Genomic DNA, 20971 nt, shown 5'->3' with positions numbered 1-20971 from the left:
TACTCCGTTCAGGCTCCAGCCTATTGGACAATGCTGCCCATATTCAGGGTGAGCCTTGCCTTGTGTATCTTCCCCTATGTTAATGCCCCCTGAAAACGCCCTCTGAGAAACACCCAGAAGTATGCTTTGGTAATCCCTCAAGTGTCTCTCAGTCCATTAAAGCTCACAGTCAAGACCAGACATATGTGGCTTTTGGGTTTTTCACATCTTGGAAAAACAGTAAGATATTTGCAGAAGAAAACACATTGCCTTATGAGGCTCATAGGGCCCGCAGGCAACATTGAACGATATTCTTAGTGTCCTTGGATTTGATCGTGAACTGTCACAGGAGGCGGAGGGTGGAATTTTCAGCTCGTGCCATGTCAATGCTTATAAGGGTGAGGGCTTTGCAGCACTTTGGATTGGTGTTTTTTTCTAATTAATCGTCCTGTACTGTTGTGGTCTCTTCCTAATCCCATTGCACTCCCTCCCTGTTCCCATGGTAGTCTGTACTAAACAGAGTGGCCCAAAGGATCCTTTCAAAATGGCAGCCAAGTAGACTCAGTAAAAGCTAATGGCCACAGGAAACTGTTATTTCTCAGACATTACCCTGTTGCCATAAATATTTAAAAATTGTAATCTTTTATCTTGCACTAGCACCAGCTCCCATGGGGCCACATGGCACTGTGGGGTACTTTTATCTCAGTGGCTTCATGTTACCCCTAAGTACTCTCTGACCCAGGCGGTCTGCGGGTCATTCCAGTGTGGCACCTTGCCATGCTGGTCCCTAGTGTTAATTCAGGCACCCGTGGGGCCAAATGAAACTAACTGTAATTTATCTCTGGTTATTATCTCTCCTGGTGGCTCTCTGCTAGCCTTGAACTCTCTGGTTCCAGCTACCTGGTAACATCAGGGCTCTAGAAGTCCAGCATGAGCTGGCCTATCATGGCTCCCTGCCACCGACTCTGCTCACACTCCTAACAACCCAGTGAAATCAAGCCTCAACAAACTGTAACCCAACAATCAGATTTATATGTTAAATTCTCATTCCACAATACATCCATACAATAAACTCACAACCAATTGATAAGGATATAAACTGCCCTCCTAGATAAGATAAATTGACCTATAGAAATCCATCCCTTAAGAAATATACATAACTACCTAGGACAATTCTAGACCACCTGGATCTGGGTCACCCTTCTCCATCTGTATCTTGATTCTCCTCCTTCCCGGTCTCTCCCGCCTTACAAAAGCTTTGTCCCCGCCTTATTTTTTTTTACTGTCCAATCATGGCCTTGACCTAATTTGTGCCAGCCCTCACTTGCATAATGACATCAACCTACATTACCCACTCTTACTTTTCCCTCCTTCTTACTTTTTGATATGCTAGGTATGTGGTGCCTCATGGATGCTTGGGACCTCTATGAAACTCTTCCCTAGACACCCAGGAGGTTAATTCCTTCAGCTATTCCAAGACCTCATTGGATATTGTGGTCCTTTCATGGACCAGTCTACATACTATCCCACTTGCCTGGATCTAGGTGGGTTTTGGTTCTCATGTTTGTATATTCTTAATTGCCTGTGACGTTACATGATTTATTAGTTTGTTTATTGTCTCCCTCCTTCATTAGAATGTAAACCCCAGGGAGCAGAGATCTCCATCTCTGGCTTTTCATTTTGTTTTTGTTTTTTAAGCCACTGTGTCCTAAGCATGTAGGCTGATGCCTGGCAGCTTCAGTAGAGGGAACTCAATGAATATTTGTCAAATAAATGAGTGAATTAAGGCCCTGGCTTTGTTGTGAGAAATACTGGCTGCAGCTCATAAAATTTGATGTTTAGCATCCTCATTGTGCTCAGCTTCTAACTAGTTTTCTGGGATTAGTGGAATCTCTGAGTGGATAGAGATGGCCACTTAGGGAGGCTCTCACCATTGCTCAGGTGGGGAGAAGCGTTGTGGGAGGCAGTAATCCTTATTTCCCAGGTCAGCATCTTAGGCAGAGAATGGGGCAGCTGCCAAAGACTTGTGTCTGAATCAGGGAAGTGGTGGATAGAAGAGCAAGGGTGGACAGGTCACAGTTACTTCCTCTTTTCCTTCCCCTTCCTCCTTTTACATACACACACATACACACACACACATAAACACACAAACACACACACACAAATACACATACACACAAACACATACATTTACACACAAATACACATACACAAACACACACATATACACACAAATACACATATACATACAAACACACACATATACACACAAATACACATATAACACAAACACACACGCACATACACAAACAAACACACACATATACACACACGCACATACACAAACAAACACACACATATGCACACAAATACACACACACACACACACACCCCTGTGCTCAGACAACAGATTAAAGTAACAATTGCACCAAAGTCCTGCAACCTTTGGACTCTCTGTATAGGTTGAATGAGTTCTACAGTCTGGCAAGCAATCTCCTTGCTGTGCCTTCTCCAGTGATTCTTCCCAGCTTTCCTGGGGGTACTGCTCATTTGTCTCCTGCGTCTCATGATCCTCCTCCCACCTTGGGAGGCGGGGTGTTTTGATTCCAAGGAAACTGCTCTACAACAGGGCTCAAGCCTGCGATGCAGTCAAAGATGCCTTTCAGCCTTTGATTCTTCTGCCTTCAGCTCCCAAGTGCTAGGATTCAGGAATTCCCTATCACGCCTGGTTTAGGTGGTACTGGGAATCGAACTCAGAGCTCTGTGCTTACTGGACAGGCACCCTAGCAATGGAACTACACCCCCAGCTCCTGTGGGTGCTTTCTTTTCACCGCATTAGACATTTTTGAGATTCTAGCAAGAACTCGTGTTTCCGGCAGCCTTGGCTTGAGATATATGATAATACGAAGATTCTCTCCAACATAAATATTTAGCGAGAAGTTGGGGAAAAGACAACACAAGAACTTAATTAACTAGATAGCATTAAAAGCATCAAAGCTATGCTAGTTTAATTTTTTTTTTCATTTTTATAATACCGAAAGAATTTGGGGCCTTCTCCATGATAGGCAAGCATTCTATCACTGAACTGTGCCCCCCAACCCAAGAGAAACAGTTTACAATGTGACGTTTAGGAAGTTCTGTTCAGAAGAACAGTTAGCTCTTTGTGTATATGTGTGTATGTGTTCGTGTGTGTGGAGGTGTATATGTACCTGTGAACTCATACAGAAGCCAGAGGAGTGTCCTTTGTCATTCTTTGCCTAATTTTTTGAGGTAGGGTCTCCTTGAACTTGGAGTTTACATTTTTAGTCAGCCAACAAGTCTGAGGACTCTTCCTGTCTCGGCTGCCCTCCTCAGTAGTGTGGTGACGGGCCTGTGCAGAACCATATTCATGCTCCTGTCCTGCTGGGATCTGAATTCTAGTCCCCATGGTTACAATGTAGAATAAATGTTCTTATTCACTGAACTAGTCCCCCCCCCCAAAAAAAACCTTGTTACTTTTTAATCTTTACATTCTTCCATCAGGGCCTTTAAAAGAAAATATTAAAATTTTCTACTCTTTATGGAGCCGACTTCTTAGACGAACACCTCCCCTATTTCCTTTTAATGGAAATGTTAGAAAGAACATTTGGTGGTGGTGAGACTTAAAGTATGCAAATGCCCCCCAGAGCAGTCACATTCCTACACCCTAACCCTGTTGCCAATACATGGCTTGGTTATTTCTGGGCATGGTGGGATGAAAGGAAAGGAGAAGTTCAGGAAGTTTCACTCAAAGATATAAAATATAAAAATGGGCACTTCTAGCAGTTATTTTGTTTCCTAGCAGATACAGAGTTTCTCCTGGGTTGGTAGGTACCCCATTAAGAGTAACTTTCTAACTGGTAGAGGGAACACGAATCCATTTCCTTCCTTCTTATCTGTTTCATAAGTTTGTATCAGTGTTGGATTCTTGACACTTTGGGTGCAAGTTTTGATTTTAAAATGTATACCTACGAGGTATACTGCACATAAGCAGGGTTTTATGGGGTGGCCTGGTAACACTGTGTAACCAGTGAGGTTACTGTGAAGTTGGGTTTCAAATTAAACACAAGGGAATTGTCCAGGAGAACCCGGGTTGCAGGTGGGCACTCTGGAGCTCCTCTGGGTTTTCCTTGCCTTATCTGGGTATCGGGAGAGTGTGTTTGTACATTATGGAATGTTGACCCCCTCACCTAGTGTGCAAGTGGTAACAGGGGCAGGATGTCTTTTCAAGCTATTCTAAACGCATATTTGCTACTTGTCATTTCCAAGTGTTAGGTCCTGCTGTACACACAGCATCCTTGCCTATCTCTTTAGAGGTTTCCTTTTCTGTTTGTGGATATTATAAATTTTGGGTCCTTAGTTGCCCACCTAACTACTTTTTTTCTTGCTAAAGTATTGTGTTTTAAAGAAATGCCAATTTCTTTTTGTAACAGCTTTCTGATTATATGATCTCTTTGTTTTATAGGTCTATTTTTGCCAGTTTGGTTTGAAGGATAATAGGATGTAATTTTTAATTATAAAGCCTATATAAATCCTTGGTTTGCTTACAGGAAACTTTAAGAAGGGCGTGGCCTTTTACTTTTCAGTTGCAAGTATAATTCACAAATTTGCGTTTTAGGAGAAAGTACTTAAGGACATGTGTGAGATTTAGTTTTAAACGTCAGGAGCATATGCATATTTTATCATTCTCCTTACGGTCTTAATTTGATTTTTTAAATGGTTATACATATTTGATGTGTTCATGGCTTATTGTTAAGCAAAACCTTCCTCCCCCTCAGAATTAGGATGCTTGGCTGCTCGTTTGCTTTGTCTATCTTTGGAGTTTATGGTCTTAGTATCAACAAAAATAAATGCTGAAAAATGTAGATATTCAAAGTTCTGGACTTCTACACTTTCGTGCCAAATTTTTTTCCAAAATACTGTTTAATTTAGAATTTTCTTAGCGGGAGAGCTAGAGTGGAAAATAGCAGGATACAGGTCATATGAAGGGGAAATAGGAAAAATGGGGAGGGGGCTTTAATTAGGGAGAAAGGAAGGAGCTCAGGACAGAAGTGGAGGGAGGGAATAGGGACAAATTACACCAAGGATGTTTGATAAAGCCTTGAGGAAACATACTGTTTTATGTTTACCTGAAATTATATAAATTATATATTCTCTCTCTCTCTGTCCCTCTCTCTCTCTCTCTCTCTCTCTGTCCCTCTCTCTCTCTCTCTCTCTCTCTCTCTCTCTCTCTCTCTCTGTGTGTGTGTGTGTGTGTGTGTGTGTGTGTGTGTGTGTGTGTGTGTAGCTTTTATGTCACTGGGGCTGACAGTGCTTCCTACAAGAGCCATAAACTAGCAAAACCTTGGTACCAAGCGTGAGGATCCTCTGTTCGAGTTGTTGGTCAAGGCAGTCTTAGTGGGTCCCAAAACAATAGAGACGATTATTGTTGCTCTTGGTAATCCTCAGAGGGTGAAGGTAAGTCTCCACTGGTAGCTCATACTTGAGACCCAAGACTCAGACAATTCTGGCTAAATCTAATGTGAAAGTCTAGTCTCCTTCCTAAGTCTAACTTCGACAGTACCAGAAAGCACTATGTAAGCTGCCCAGGTAGGGAAGCAATCAATAGTCTAATCTAACTGGGATGCTTATGAGCTCTAATGACCAGCACAGCAAGATCTCTCCAAAGGTGGAATAGTGACACTCACATCTTGGCAGTCGCCTACAGCTGACTAATTGGACTTAAGACCTACTCAGGAGGGGATACATGGCTGGTACTTGAAACCTAGCCAACTTCCTGGAGCTAGTAGGTGATAGGCTGTTCTAATGTGTCTGTGAGAGATGTTGACATCCCTAACATTTGGTGTGCACATCAAAGGGTCAGAAAGGTCAGAATAGAGCTGTAAAGCACATCCAGTGGAACCTGCTTGCATGGGAGGCTACAAGGTGACAGGGGTCAAGTGGCTTTTAGCCTGTAGTAAAGAAACAACGTATATATGCTCAGATTGCATTCTATACTTGCTCTGAAGCAATTTTGTAGAATGGTATTTGCCTACTAGTTGCACACTGACACTCTCTCTGTTTTATTCTGTTTGAATTTCTTTTAAATACTGACACTGACTCTCCAAATTCCTTTCCACACTGTGGAAAACACCTGGGAAGCTTCTTTGTTGGGCTCCAGTGGACGAGCTGTCTCCTCACCCTGGAATTTGTTTGTGGTCAGTCACTAGACACTGTACAGTCAGTGTGGGTGACAAGGACAAGACACAATGTCATTTCCAGGTACTGTGCATGGTAGACATTTTTACCTGAGGGAATATCTTGCTGACTGTTTGAGCCAACTGATTTCTACATAATAGAGTGAAATATGCATGCATCCCAGACAACTGCCTAGAGACCATCTCTGCTAAGACGTGGTTAGTTGTGCTGGAAATAGATTTGTCTTGGCTTGTTGCAAGGGGCAGGAAGAGAGTCCTCCTTTTCCTTTCCCTTCCCATCCTGTCCCATCTCTTCCCTTCTCTTCCCTTCCCTTTTTCCTTTCCTTCTTTCCTTTCTTTTCCTCATCTGTCTGTCTTTCCTCTTCTCTCATTCATTATATCCCAACAATTGTTTTCTCTCCTTCCTCTCTTCCCAACCCCCACACCCCCCCCCCACACACATACAACACTCCTCTCCCCGAGATCTATTTCTCCTCCTTTCCCTTCAGAAAAGAGCAGGCCTCCCAGGAAAATCAACCAAACATGGCACATGTTTTTTCTTCTCTGTATTCCTTTGTTCACTAAACTACCTGCCCCATGCCCTGAATACACAATGTCACAAATGTGACGTTGTGCGTGCATGTTTGTGTGTGTGTGTGTGTGTGTGTGTGTGTGTGTGTGTGTGTGTATGTATGGTGCCTTGAGTCTGCAGCAAATTATCCCAGCTAGTGGCTTTGTGGTGTGGCCTGAGATGTCACCGACTTGTGTTAAGATTTTATTTCTCATGTAGGTACTCTTTTTATTGTTATCTGTGGGAGGCTGCATGACCAAATGTTGACTGTAGCTTTGGTGTTTGCCTGTGGGGCCTAGTTAGGACCAGGATGAAAACCATTGCTGGTTTTCTTCAAGTAAATGACTTGAGTTTTTCCTCCTCCAGAGTAGGCTCTGATGCCATCTGCTTAGTCTGGTTCTTTCACCGGGGGATTAAATGATACCATGCTATAATGTCTTGGTGCCAACTATTTTTTCCTTTGTGTTGCTGAATTACCAACACCGGGTCTCTCTGTTCGTTTGATTTATCAGTAGGAGAGAGGTGGAGACCTTCTGAGTCTCAGACACAGAGGGAACTAAAATTAAAGTCCCTTTCTTGGTGTGTGCTGGGATTTTTAACAGAGTAGAAATTTCCATGAAAAAAATAGAGCTGCATTTGAGTTGAAGAAGAAAGACGTTTAAAGTACATCCAAGTTGAGAGAGTTCTGTGGGTGGCTTCCGAGGGACATCAGTTCCCTGCAGTAACACATGAATTTGCTTGCAGTGAACAGAACCGCTCAGCAATGCTGGCTTTATGCCCCTTCCATGAAAGTTAAGTACACAGATCTTGACTCTTTTAACTTATCTTGCTGCTGTTGTTTTCCTGGTAGGTTTTCAGTACATTTGAGATAAATTGAAAGTTCAATGTTATGAACATGAAATTTTTTTTGAATAATGGGAAATCATGACTGCAAGGGACTGATTCCTTTAGCACACTGGATGTTAGAAGGGGGCTCGGTGAAGCCGTTAGTAGAAGGGTATGGCACAAGGCACAAACAAAGGCTATTCCCATCAGAAATTTTATTGAGATACATTTTCCCATTCACTCCCATGTAAAATGTAGGCGAAAAGATTACATGCATTATTTTTCCTTTGGAAGAACATGCGAAGTGCTCCCTAGTGAAACTCGTGGTGTCTTCCTTTTTTTCTCTCCAGTAAATCCCAATAAGTGGCAGATAGAACTTTCTAAAGAAATAACACCGAAACATCAGCCCCTTCTGTTTGGATCCAATGGAAGGAAAGCAAGGGTGATTCTTGGTTCCCCTTGTGCTTTACAGGGAACATCACCTGTTTGGAAGAATTTTACCATTTTGTAAAAATGATGTTCTAGTTTCAAGGAAGTTAACCGAATAAAACAAATCATAATATTTAGCTCTTTGTGTGTGTGTGTGTGTGTGTGTGTGTGTGTCCGTTGGGGAGAAGGAGAGAGGTGGAACGGCATTTAATCAGATCCATTTTAAAGGAAGGATAGGGCAAGTGTATGTTTTATTCTGGTGAGTGCAATGATTGTACAATTAGGGGTATTTAGATATGGATTTTGCACTGTAGTCAGTAGGAATCCTATGACTTTTATTGATGCTGGGCTTTGAAGTGGGGCTCTCTGATAAATGGTGGACTGTTAGAAATCAGGTGCTTTGGGTGTGCACGGGAGCGTGTGCGTGTGTGTGTGTGTGTGTGTGTGTGTGTGTGTGTGTGTGTGTGAATGATGTGGACATTTGAATAACAAATGAGTATCTGAAGGGACTTCACGAGGTGAGTTGAAAGATGTTGATTGGCCCATCCTTAAAATTCTATATATTTAAACAGTTTGGTACCTGCGTCCCTTCCATTGCCCTGAGTGCCCAAGCATTTGGTGTGACAGCCACGTTCCTTTTTTTCTTTTTCCATAATGGAATGTATTTTAACCATGCAGCCTTTTCACAGAGCAGTGTTTTAATCATTCTCTATTGATTTATACATCACATCAATGTTGCATATTGAAGGCCTCTTATTCTACGTCTGCTTTACCCAGATTCTCATTCCGTCTACCTGACTTGCATAATGTTCCGGGACTCCCTTAATTCCCTTCACCCCCATGGGAAGCAGTCATGATTAGGAAACCATAAAAGGTCAGGCACACTGTTGCCTTCTCTACGCTTTCTGGGGCACAAAGGAGAAATTAATGGGCTTAGAGAAATATTGTCATTGTCCGTAACTGATAATAGGTATCAGAAGTGAGTTAAAATTAATAAATGTTGAGTTCTGAGCTTTGGCGTGAATCTGAATGATTTATTGCAGGCCGGGGATGCCAAGAGAGTATTCTGCATTAGCTGAAGAAGTAGGGTCATGATGAGAGGAATCTGTCAATCAGGGCCTGGATTTCCTGCATTGTAGGCAGGGCTCTGAGCAGCCTCAGGAACAGTGGGTGTTCTTTGAACCTAGGGCTGTTGGTACAAGCTGGCCAAAGCGAAGGGGAACGTTTCATTTTTTTCTTTTGTCTTAATGTTAATTTGAGTAAGAGGAAGTGAAGATACGGTTGGTGAGCATGAAGGGTACTTACATGGACTGGAATAAATAATCTGAATCCCCTCCCCCCTTCCCCCTTCCCTCTCCCCCTCCTCCCTCCCCCTCCCCCCTCTCCCAACTTAGAATTTCAAGAAAGTCTGCTTACTTCATTCTTATTCATGATCGAATCCCCAAATCTCCTCCCTGAAGAGATGTATTCTTCCCAGCAAATTAAAACATCTTTTTTTTTAGAGGCCCAAATGATGATGGTGTCAACTACTGATGAAGATGAATAGGTAATTCTTTTCTCCATTTCTATATTCCTTCTCCCCCTACCGTTCAGAATAGGGTTTGTTCATTTAAACCAAGATCCAATATTTCATTTACTCTCCTCTCTGCAGGTTGTGTGCACTGTGCAAATCTCCCGGCTAGGTAATGGGGGAAAATGTTTGAAAATGTGATAGCTTATTATAAGGACATTTGACATCAGCATATTTGCTGATGACGGATTGCCGATCGCTGGTAATTTAAAGGGATTCTGAGCAGTAGTTAAAGTACAACATTTTCCTCCCATTAATCAGCTCAGATCAGGATAGCCTAATTACAAATTTCTTTCAAACCTCTGTAAAATGTAGATGTCAGAAGCCAATCACACAATCTATAAGGTGATTGAACATACACCGGATTCTTACTGTGGTTTTATTTCTACTTAATCCAACTATCATAAGAGAAGAGTCAGGCTGATAACATGCTATTTTCCTTTATGGACTTACTTATAAGCACCAGAAAGAGAAAAGAGTATTGTAAAGCAAACGGTAGGAAATGAAACTAAGTTGGAATGAAATGGGATTGTTGACTAAAACCTATATTGATTATAGAAACAGTTATCAAATTCTAATCTAAGTTGGTTTTATAATTTATAGTCTAATCTGTCACTGGCTACACATATAGCTTAATCTCTTGCACATATTTGTTTAGTGTGCGTGCCTGTGTGTGTTCATGTGTGTGCATACAAATGGGATGATACAGTCCTGCAGGTCAGAGAACAACTTATATCCCGGGGATGGAATTATGGTTGTTAGGCTTAGTGACAAGAGAGTCCTTACCCATTGAGCCACCCTTCTATCCTCATTATTATTTAAAATAAGCACTCACTGTGTGTGTGTGTGGGGGGGTGCCTGCCTGTGATCCAAGCACTCTGGAGACTGAGATAGGATTCCTTTAAGACCAGTGTGAACAACTTAGGAAAATATTGGAGCTTTGGTTTATAGAAACCATGGTGGATGGACCACGGACGAATGACAGCTGAGGGAAGGAGGATTTTTGACCTCTAATGAGAGCCACAATTACATGCAGACACCTATGTTTCATCAGAATATGCTTATCACAAAGTAGCGTTGGGTACAACTTAGCAGGATCCTACCTTCAGAACAGCTGTTATCTGTGGGTGTCAGATAGGACCATACAGAGCAAGGTGTTCTGTGAACATGTCATGATTGCTAAATTCTGTCGCCTTCCCTGGGATGTTCCTTGATCTCCACTGAAGATCATCTAATACCATGGGAGCCTATCAACTTTCCTTGCCTTAACAGTCTTTACTTGTAGTTAGGCTATGTGTTTATTTCTAAAACATAGCAGAGAGATGAAAGGAGGGAGGAGAGGGAGAGAGACAGAGAGAGAGCGAGAGAGAGAGAGAGAGATTGGAAGAGAGAGAGATTGGAAGACAGAGAGAGAGAGGAGGGAAGAGACCGAGACAGGGACAGGGACAGGGTAAGGGCTGACCATGTGATCCACATTCAGCTCTCACTGCCCTCTAGTGTTTAACTTTGTATTTAAACCCAAGGTGACTTCCCTGTATCTCTGCTAGGCTGGAATAGTCTGTCTCCTGCAGCTGATACTCTTGTCTCTATTCCTCTTCCTTAAAATCCGTGCTCTCCCTTGGCTTGGATGCTCATTTCACTGACCCCTCCATATTTGCAGACAGTCTGCCTCTGCCCTGGTTTCTCTTCTGCTCAGCCCAGCTAGGGGAGCTATCTTTGGTGAAGGTGACTCAGTTCTGTAATCCAAACATGGCACCAGGAGTTCAAGGCTTGTTTAGGCTACATAATGAGCCTCTGTCAAAAAAAAAAAAATTACCACCAACAAAATCCACGAATAATCAAAACCTAAAAGCAATAACAAATGTATATCTTTGCTCCTCAAATCCAGGTCTTCCCTGCTCCCCCAGTTAAGAGCCCCATAAGGAATGTGGCTTCATTCGGTTCTCCTGTGGGCCCTGTCCAGTCAGACACAAAGACACTTTGTTACGTCCTCAGCAGCTGCTCTCCCACATCCTGACCCTCTGTGGGCGCTCCTCCCTGGCTATATTATCTCCCTTCTCTAGTTCCCTCTAGGCCCTGGCTTAGGTGGTCTTGGTGTAGAGTATGTCTAAGTTGGGTTCAGCCTAGTAAACATTTGCCCCTGATTTGTTCAATGTCCTGCGTTGTCTTCTTTTTCCTATATGTCCATCTCTCCTCAGACTCCCTCCCCTGAGCGCTCTGTATGGTCTCTCTATATACCTTGCCCACTTAGACTTCCCTGCTCTGTGTAGCATGAGCTTAGGTAGAAAGGCTTCCTCACATCCTCTTCTTTCTAGAACCCCTTGCTGCCTCAGGCAGGAGGTCTCAGGGCGCCTTCCGCTTTCCAGGGCACTGTTCTCATCGATTTTCTAATGCTCGGCACTGTGCCGTGATGGCTGTTTACTTAGCAGGCTAGTTTTAAGAACCAAGGTTCCTTAAGGTTAGATGATATTTGTACACCTGGCAGTTGGTAGGAAGTCAGCCCTGGGATCAGTGAATGGAAAACAAGTGGGTGCATCAGGCAGCAGCAGATGGCTTGGCATCTGTATGTGTTGGGGCCGTGCAGTGGTCAGGCAGTCTGTTCCAGCTGTGCAGAAAAAGACCCAGATGTGACGAGACAAGGGTGGCTTGTGGAACTGATCCGCTCTCTTCCCTGCCTGGCTAACTCGCTCCTTTTGTTAAGTTCCACTGGATAATTATTCTGTTTCTAAAGCTTCTCTGTCTCTGTGACTTACCACCATACCCACCCTACCCCATGCTTATGTGCACACCTGGTTTCCTAATCCTACTTCTACAGGTTACCTGCTTTCAAGTAGATAACTTACCACTTTCTAATATAGCAAAAGTTATCCCTAGTCAGTATTTGGGTAGAGCCTGTGCTTTGGTCATATAATTAGTGTAATGGGTCATAATTTATATTTGCTTATTGAAATTATCCCAAGAATTATCAGAAAGTTCTGCTAGAATAAAATTTAGAAGACTCCTGGAAATGTTTGCTTCAGTTGGGATGCATACCAGACAATAAAATATTGTTTTCTTAGTGTGATCTTGTTTTCGGTTAAGTAAATTTTTTTAAACATTATGTAAAACCAAGTTTCTAAGATTTTCCTGTGGCTTACTTCCTTCACGATCCCTTTCTGTGACAAGATAATAGGTGATACCTAACCTTGTCACCAGGCTTTCCTGACACCTTCCCTTCACTCAGAAATGTAAAACACTACAGGGCAGACTGCTTGTCCTATTTCTGTGGTCTCACCTTTGTCGGTTTTGTTTTTTAATAAAGAGTCGTTGCCCTGTCACCTTGTCTTTAAATACATTCCACTTGCCAGTCGGTTCCTACGTGAGGCATTTTTGAAGCTTCCAATTGGGGTATAATATCTTGAGACTACAGAGCAGTGGGGTGGGATTGGGCTTCAGTGGTCATGTTACATAGTTTCTTATTTTTTTTCAGATGAAAAAAGTTAGACTCTTCTAGAAGATCACAGTTTCTTTCTTCCTTCTCTCCCTTTCTTTCCTTGACCAAGATTTGTTTGTTTTTGTTTGTTTATAAACGGGGATCTTATATGGCTCCAGGCTGGCTTCAAACTGCATAAATAGTAGAGGTTGACCTTGAACACCTCATTCTCCTCCCTCTACCTCCTGCTCACCAGTGCTAGGATTAGAAAAAGACTTAAAGAGATCCCATTTTTCAAGTAGACTTTATATTCAGAAGCAACAAAGGAGCGAAGAGGCCTGTCTTAAGACGATTCTCTTGAGAAGATAATCACAGTTACATGGGGTATTAATACCGTTAGGCATTTCCTTCTGTTGTGTAACACTTTCCTCCTACATTAAAACATTGTATCCTGCAGGGAGCCTATTAAGTAGGAAGGTAAACAATTCAAAATAGCTTCAGGAATTCCCTGAAACTAATCAGGTTCTCTAGGCCCCTCCTTGCCAGAGTAAGCCATAAAAGCTGAGAGTCCCTCTTAGCAGAGCAAAGCAGTGTGGCAAGGAAGACTGTCCGCCAGGGCAGTAGCCTGAAGAAGCAGAAATCAACCGGAGGCACATGGAGAGGATTCAACCTGTTGAGCTGCCTCGAAGCTGTGCAGGTATTCCAAGGTCACGGTGTTATGAGCTGTTATTCATGAGGCCTTTGAGTCATTACTGTTCTCTTAAGTATCCCCTCACCCCGATTCCTGTTAGTGAATCACGCTCTGGTTCACCAAGCTGGACTTTGGTGGAATCTGTACTTTGTTCTCTTGTGAGTTCCCATCTGGGTGAGTAGACTTCTGTGTTGCATCGCCCCAGGAAAAGTTTTTTGCCACACAACATCCTCTGGTGCTTGTGACTGGACACATCTTGACTTTAGGATGAAGTCATGGAAAATAGGTGGACTAGAATAAAGTAATTCTGTGTCTGTATTTTCTTCCTCTCTCCTTTCCTTGTGCTCCTTCCCTTTCTCCATCCTTCTTCCTCTGATCCATTTTCACCCCTTCCCTGCAGAATTCTTGTTGGCAGAGAGGTCCCTCTTTATTTTAAAACTCCTTTCTTCTCTGCAGGGTGCGTATAGCTATTAGAAATCCAGAAAGTGTTCTTACTCTCCGGCCAGGAACAATAATCCTCAGACTGGCAACACTGCTTCTCCAATGAGCCTTGGGTCATCCTGGGTGGCCCTGTGCTACAGGTCATTTCTTCATCCCATCAGTCGTCTTTCTCTCAACTCTTTCCTCTCCCATTTGCCTCAGTTCCTATTTCCTCTATGAATAGAAGAATTTAGCCAAAGATTTATCTCTAAATCTCTGGACTTTTCTGATTGAGACTAAGTGGATTTAGAGTTTCTGGAGTCCTGTTATTTGGAGGAGACCTGCGGAGGAACTTCCAGAGATGGTGGGAATATTATGATTTACGATGATGGTCTGATGTGGCAGCCACTAGCTGCACGTGACTCTGTGCTCCTGAAATGAGATTGGTGCAACTGGGAACTGAAATCCTAATTTAAAGTTAACCAGCCACATGTGGCTTAGGCTCCTGCACTAGGTAGAGAGTTTGGGGAACTGGAAAATGCACTGCTTTGTGATTCTCCCACTCTGCTTCTCTATACGTCCTGACTTTGCCCATCTGCTTCACCGCCCTTCTTTGCCCCTTCATTTAGGTCATTCCTTAGGTCACGATTTAACACTTGTCAGCCACCATGACTCGCCCTGACTGCCCTTAGGAGAGTCTCTGCTCTGCACCTGAAAATGGTTTCATGGAAAGCAGTGTAGAATGTGAGAAGATTTTTTTTTTAAATCCCTGATGCCCAATCCTCTTGTCATTCATGTCATCCTTCTGACAGCATAAATACACTTTATCGAGAGCATCTGAGTCTTTTTTAAAAAAAAAATGAAAATTTGAAGTGATTTTTTTCCTCCTGATAGTATAACCAAAACTTATTTATGTCAATGAAACTATTAGGATGTCTCGGCTTTCTGTCTTGTGACTGCAGAAAGGTTTTATATCCAGAATGAATCAAAGTAATATGTATACAGATTAGTATAAATGAGTGAATGGAACTTTTGCATGATACTAGTGTTGTACAAATGTACAATTTGTCCCTATGATTTTTAGTATTCAGTGAAGCTGAAGACTATCTTTGAATCTTTTCGAGAGAGGCTAGCCTGATGGTCCAAACTATATGGTGTACTTATTAAACACAATTCTTCATTTTCTTTTTGCTTTCTGTATACCAAGGCATATTTGTCCTTGGATCTACTGACCTTGACCAGTTATTTATGAAATGAAAATATGAGGGAAGCTTTACATTCCTATGTGCATTGTCTGTTTGAGCAGAGGGGACTTTAATTGTACAGAATTTAGATGGGGACCTGAGACCTGCAAAGGTTAAGTCACTTACTAGATTGAGGTAATGGGCTATGTTTGTGTGTCACCCTCTGCTTGTTGAGTGCCTTCACCCTGAACGAGGACTCCATGATTGTATCTGGGATGGACGTGGAAACATTTCCTCCAGGAGTAGATGCACCTTTCTTTTCTAGACAGAGAGGATCTTTGATGACCTTTCTCTGTTTTCAAGCTGCGGATGTTAGGTTTCCACTCTTGCTACAAGACGGGATGACAGAATGTTTAATCCTAGAACTGACAGCCAGAGTCAGAGAGTCTGTGGACGTTACTGTTTCTTGCTTTCCACACCTGTTTTCTACTGAAGCTGGCTTTCCTACTGGCCTTAACGTTGCCTCATCTTAACCACACCTTGGAAGTATGTCATTGTTTGCTAATATTTTTCCCTCATCCAGGATAGGCTAATAACTGCACCAGCAATGTTACAGAAATTAAACCGTGGACCACTTGCTAACATCCCCCTTCTATCCTATGTATCCCTTAGGAAAGAGCAGAGGATGGCGCCCAATGCTGGAGGAAGTGTGGTGTCCCAGTATCCACGTGGTGCCTATTTGTTGTTGCTGATTTGTGTGTGCCCCAGGCTTAGGTGCCCTTCCCCATAGCTCACACACAATTGGAGATACAGTTTTACCCTTGTCAGTCACTAAAATACTGTTTGTGAAGAGTAAATACAGGTTCTGATGAATTGAAATAAACTTGATAAAAACCACAGTGGCCACTGATGATAAGTGTGGTCCCTGCTAGGGCTGTTATAAGTCTTTTGGGAAAGATGAATAAAGTAATATTCCTTATTCCTTCATCAGGTACAAATATGACTATTTTCTTTGCTGTTATTTTGGTTCTTGGAGGGGTTTGTGTGAGCATAAGTGTGTGAGCATAAGTGAGTGTTGTGTGAGTGTGTGTATATGTGCGTGTGCATGTGCATGTGTTGTGTGTGTATGTGAGAGATGTGTGATTGTGCGTGTGAGAGAGTCTGAGTGTGTGAATGCGTGTATGTGAGTGTGTGTGAGTCTGAGTGTTTGTGTGCGTATCAGTGTGTGTGTGAGTATATGTGTGTGTGAGTGTATGTGTATGTGTGTCTGTGTGTGTCTGTGTGTCTGTGTGTATCAGTGTGTGTGTATGTGAGTGTGTGTAAGTCTGAGTGTGTGTGTATCAGTGTGTGTGTTTATCAGTGTGTGTGTGTCAGTGTGTGTGTGTGTGTGTGTGTGTGTGTACACGCATTGGGGTGGGTTTAGTATGTGAATCATCATGTGCAGGGTCATCATAGAGGGTGTTATAAAAGAAACGAAACTGGTTTCCATGTGTCGTTTGTAGAAAGCAGTTTTCAAAGCATTAAGGCTAAAGAAAAATACTTTGAGTACAGGGATCGCTCTTCTACCTTAAGTGTGAATAAGTGTGATCAGTGAGAGATCAAGGCAGGAAGCAGGGAATGCCGCAGAGTTGGTGTGGGGCTGGTTGCATGAAGTCATCATGGACGTGTCACTTATGTAACGTGTATACCCTTAGACCAGAGGTGACACATTACTCACCTTTTGCTGTATAGGAAATTGTCTTCCAGATTTAGCAGCTTAAAAACCCCAGACCAAAAAGTGAGTATCCAAAGTTTCCTGAGGTAGTAAACCCAGAGTAAATTGTCTGAGCAGTTCTGATCTAGGTTGGTTCTTGAGGTTGCAGCCAGGAATGCAACCAACTAATGGCTTGACTGGAGAGGACACTTTCAAGATGGCACCCCTTGCACTGCAGGCATGTTGGTGCAAGCATTTGTCAGGAAGCCTGGGTTCCCAGTCTTCCCAGTTGAACCTGTCTACAGGGCTGATAGACCTCAGATGGCATGGTAGCAACTTCTTCTAGATTAATATGACACAGGGGGAGCTTAAGTGTGAGTCCACAGATGTAAGTGGGGGTATGGACATGGAAGGAGGAGACCTTTTATAGCCAGGCCTCAAAAGTCACACAGCCTTCTTGCTGTGATCCCTTCCTTAGAAGCAAGTCCTGAACTCTGGCCTGCCCTCCAGAATGGGCGGTTAAAGTCATTCATAAAGCGAGAAGCACCGCAGAGTTTGTTGATGTAGGCCCATCACCCATGACCAGTCGAGTCTCAGCTTGGTATCCCTTTGGGCACCCTGATTCCTTCATCTTTTGCTTCAGGATCTTTCCTGTGTCTAGACCATCCTGACAGGGTTTCAACCTTGGGAGATTGTGCTTCTCAGGGAGGACTTTTAAGCCTGTCAGAGGATTCCGAGAGAAACATCTGTAAGAGCAGCCTTTCTTTTCCTGATATTGATTCCTCCTCACAGCATAACTTCTAAGTCACTCCCTTGACTTTGATCAGTCAAACGACTCTTCCGAAAGGCTTGAGGCAGGAGGCAGTGTAGCAGATGAAAACTCTATTCTGTTGTAGACTCTGTGCCATCATTTGCATCCTGTAAGAGCAGAGGTTTGACTTAGTACCAGGAAGGAAGGAGCCCCCTTGAGTGTAAGCAGACTCCCCTCAGAGAATATACTGTAGAAGCCCTGCTGGGGGAATAGACATACTTAGTCACGAATTTTATTACACACCTGCTCCATAAGCCAAGAGGGATACTTAACAGCTGCAGACTCTTGGGGGCTTCATGCGTATATGTTTCAATTATTCCTTGTTCATGTCTCATAACTGGGGCTCTGCTTGGCGTTGTCCTCACTCTGGGACATGCTCATGGAGCTGCCCCCATCCAGAGCAGGCAGGTGCCGAATGAGACATGAGGATGGCCTTAGATGTGTGTGACAGAGTGCTTTAGCCCGGGCAAGGTGCACATTGGCTTTTCTCACACTCACTGGGCAGAGTACTTGGTTATTTTGTGTCAACCAGGTGGGACACTCAAGAGAGTCTCTTTAGCATTCATGGCTCCTGCATTTGCTGGGTGCAGACACTTTCCCAGCCTTTGAGGATTTACTAGAAAATGACACACACTCAAGTTTCTAACTTTGGGAATAAAGCAGGACCCAGTAAAGAACGGGGGTGGGGTGGAAGGAGTTTCTATTCTGAACCTATTTTCCTATAGATCAGAGTAGGTGATTACTCTATGTTCTCGTCCACGGTGAAAATGTTGAGACTCAGGTCTGTGTTCTGAAGTGTATGTGTGTGTGTACATGAGTGTGTGTGTATTCATGTATGGGGTACATTGCATGCATGGCTATGTGGATGTCAAACGTGGATCTAGTTCCTCCTAGACATCTACCCTGTTTTTGAGACAGGGTCACTTTATTGCTCTGGAGTTGACATTAGACTAAAGCTTCTGGCCGGCCAGCCTGAGTGAGTGGTTGCCCCAACCCAGTACAGCATTTACAAACATTCTACACTCCAGAATTATACTGTTGTCTGGGGATCCGAACATGGGTTCGCTTTCCCGAGGGAGACGTCTTGCCAGCCTGCCTTCTGGGCTCTGCTTGTGCTGAATATTTCTGTTTGTTCATATTTCTTTTTTCTAATGCCTTTGACCTTTTGTTTCAAACTTGACTAAATACCATTGTTGTCGATTAAATTCTGACCATGAGATATTGTGACTGCCTGAGATTTTGATTTATAAAAATCCTTAAAAGGTTTCAGGTGGAGTACTTCCCTCTTGGAGAGCAGTTATTGAGGTCTTGAATTATTGATGCCTCCGTCATCATCTTCCTATAGATCTCTTTCTTTTTCTTTAATTAGCCACAATGCCTTATTAACAAATGAAAAATGCTACCACTTAATTGTGTGATTTGTGTAATAACCCCTTCTAAGTTTCAGAAATAATCTTCAAGGTTGACTTTCTTACTTTTTCCCTATTCTCATTCACTGGGGGAAGAAAGGACACATATTTACATATGGTGCGTTTACTTCACATCTTAGTGAAATGTCATTTATGTAACAGGGATGTAAAATTATCTCATATTCCAGATAGATAGCACTGGCCATTTAGTACCATCCTGCTTCAGCTGTGTGTGTTGGGGGCGGACAGTCGGTTTTGATTATTTTCCTTGCCCTCTGGGGCAGAGATTCTTGTGGAAGAGTTAGAGGAGTTGAGTAAGATGCTTCTTCACAAAGGAACAGTAGTGGGTGATGGAGGACTGGGCCTCTCCTGAGCTCCGAGCTAAAGGAAGTTTGAAATAGCCAATGGTCTCATTTCCTGTGGGAAGGGTCATTGCAAGTTCATTTCCATCTTTTTCCTTCTGCCTCCATGGTACATTGCTTTCTCCTTGGGAATCTGTTACCTACATATTGGGGAAGCAGGAGAGAGGTGAGGCCTAAGACTGGTAGTAATTAAGATTAGGCATTGACTAAGTTATTGGGGTTTTTCATACCAAGTGCTCTGTTTTTTTCCGTTATCACCATCATTTGTGGAAGTTCTTCTCTCTGCAGGTAACATCAGTGGATGTGGAGCTCTTTGTCCTCTGGGACCCGGTGTCATGTAACTTTACTGTGAAGGGTTTGGGGATTTCTTGGTATTAAGAATTGAAGGTTATAGTGGTGAATTCATCCAAATGTCTGTCTGCTTACTACTAGGAAGTTGTGGAGAGCCACCAGGAGTCTTAGCTGGCTGAGGACTGCTGGGGGTGTCTCTGGATGGGTTTTCCTTTTGGTCTAAGGTACAGGGCTGTGGTCACACGGAAACACTTGAGAAGAAAGCGTCAAAGCAGTGGATCTCAACTCTTTTGGGATCGCATATCAAATACCTGCATATCAGGTATTTACATCACGGTTCATAACAGTAGCAAAATTACAGTTATCAAGAAGCAATGAAGTAAGTTTACGGCTGGGGGTAGGGGGTCACCACAGCATGAGGAACTATATTAAAGGGTCGCAGCCTTAGGAAGGTTGAGAGAACCACGCTGTTAGAGGCTGATGTCAACCCTAAAGAGCAACAGACAGGAGGGGAAGGCAGTGGAATGCGCAAGACCTCATGGAGACCTGGGGAGCCGCCATGTTTCCTGGCTCAGCACCTTAGGTGGTGACTGACCTGGAGTTATACAGTGCAGGACTCCGTGCTGTCTCTTCTGTCCATATCGACCTGCCATTCAGCATAGTCCATGCTGTGGGATGCAGATAACTTCTCTACTGTGGTACTTCCTCTGAACATCATCTCCCCGTGTCGGTCTTTGCCCATGCGCCTGCTGCAAACACCCGTCTGTCTTCCTTGAGTCAGGAGGCTTCTCATAGCATGACTACTTCTTTTGGAGGTAATCTTACTGGGGCTTAGGGGATCGTGGTATGGAGGCGGTACAGAAATTCAGTGAGAACCTCACTGAAACATACAACGAATTGGAGGTGGGTACAGGGAAGGGTTCCTTTCACGTCTCGGGTGGCTCGTGTCACCGTGGACTATGCTCAGCGGTACCTTGGGGCTGTGAGTCAGTGCGCAGGCGCTGGGAACCGCCTGGGATGGGGGCAGTGCGGGGGCGGGGCGGGGGTGGGGCGGAGTCAGCAGCTACCGTGCTCGAACTTGATACCCTCGTTAAATCATTTACGCTCCCTGATGAAAATACTGTGTCAGA

The 20971-nt window shown here is 43.4% G+C and overlaps 1 protein-coding gene across 14 annotated transcripts in view; it reads left to right on the top strand.

Moving 5' to 3' along the window:
• Mast4 (microtubule associated serine/threonine kinase family member 4) overlaps positions 1 to 20971 on the top strand; it is a 591901-nt gene that overhangs the window by 126513 nt on the left and 444417 nt on the right. Inside the window, exon 1 of one of the 14 annotated variants that reach the window (XM_063281118.1) lies at positions 9529 to 9544. The exons of 12 other annotated variants lie outside the window; for them this stretch is intronic. The gene's annotated coding sequence lies outside the window, so the exon portion shown is untranslated. Of the gene's footprint in view, positions 1 to 9528; positions 9545 to 20971 lie in introns of those variants that run through there. One more of the 14 variants, XM_063281122.1, reaches the window with a different exon arrangement.

This window comes from Rattus norvegicus, chromosome 2, assembly GCF_036323735.1.
Source record: "Rattus norvegicus strain BN/NHsdMcwi chromosome 2, GRCr8, whole genome shotgun sequence".
In the NCBI taxonomy this organism is placed as follows: domain Eukaryota; kingdom Metazoa; phylum Chordata; class Mammalia; order Rodentia; family Muridae; genus Rattus; species Rattus norvegicus.
Note: the sequence above shows the minus strand (reverse complement) of the source record. Positions and strands in the feature narration are given on the sequence as shown.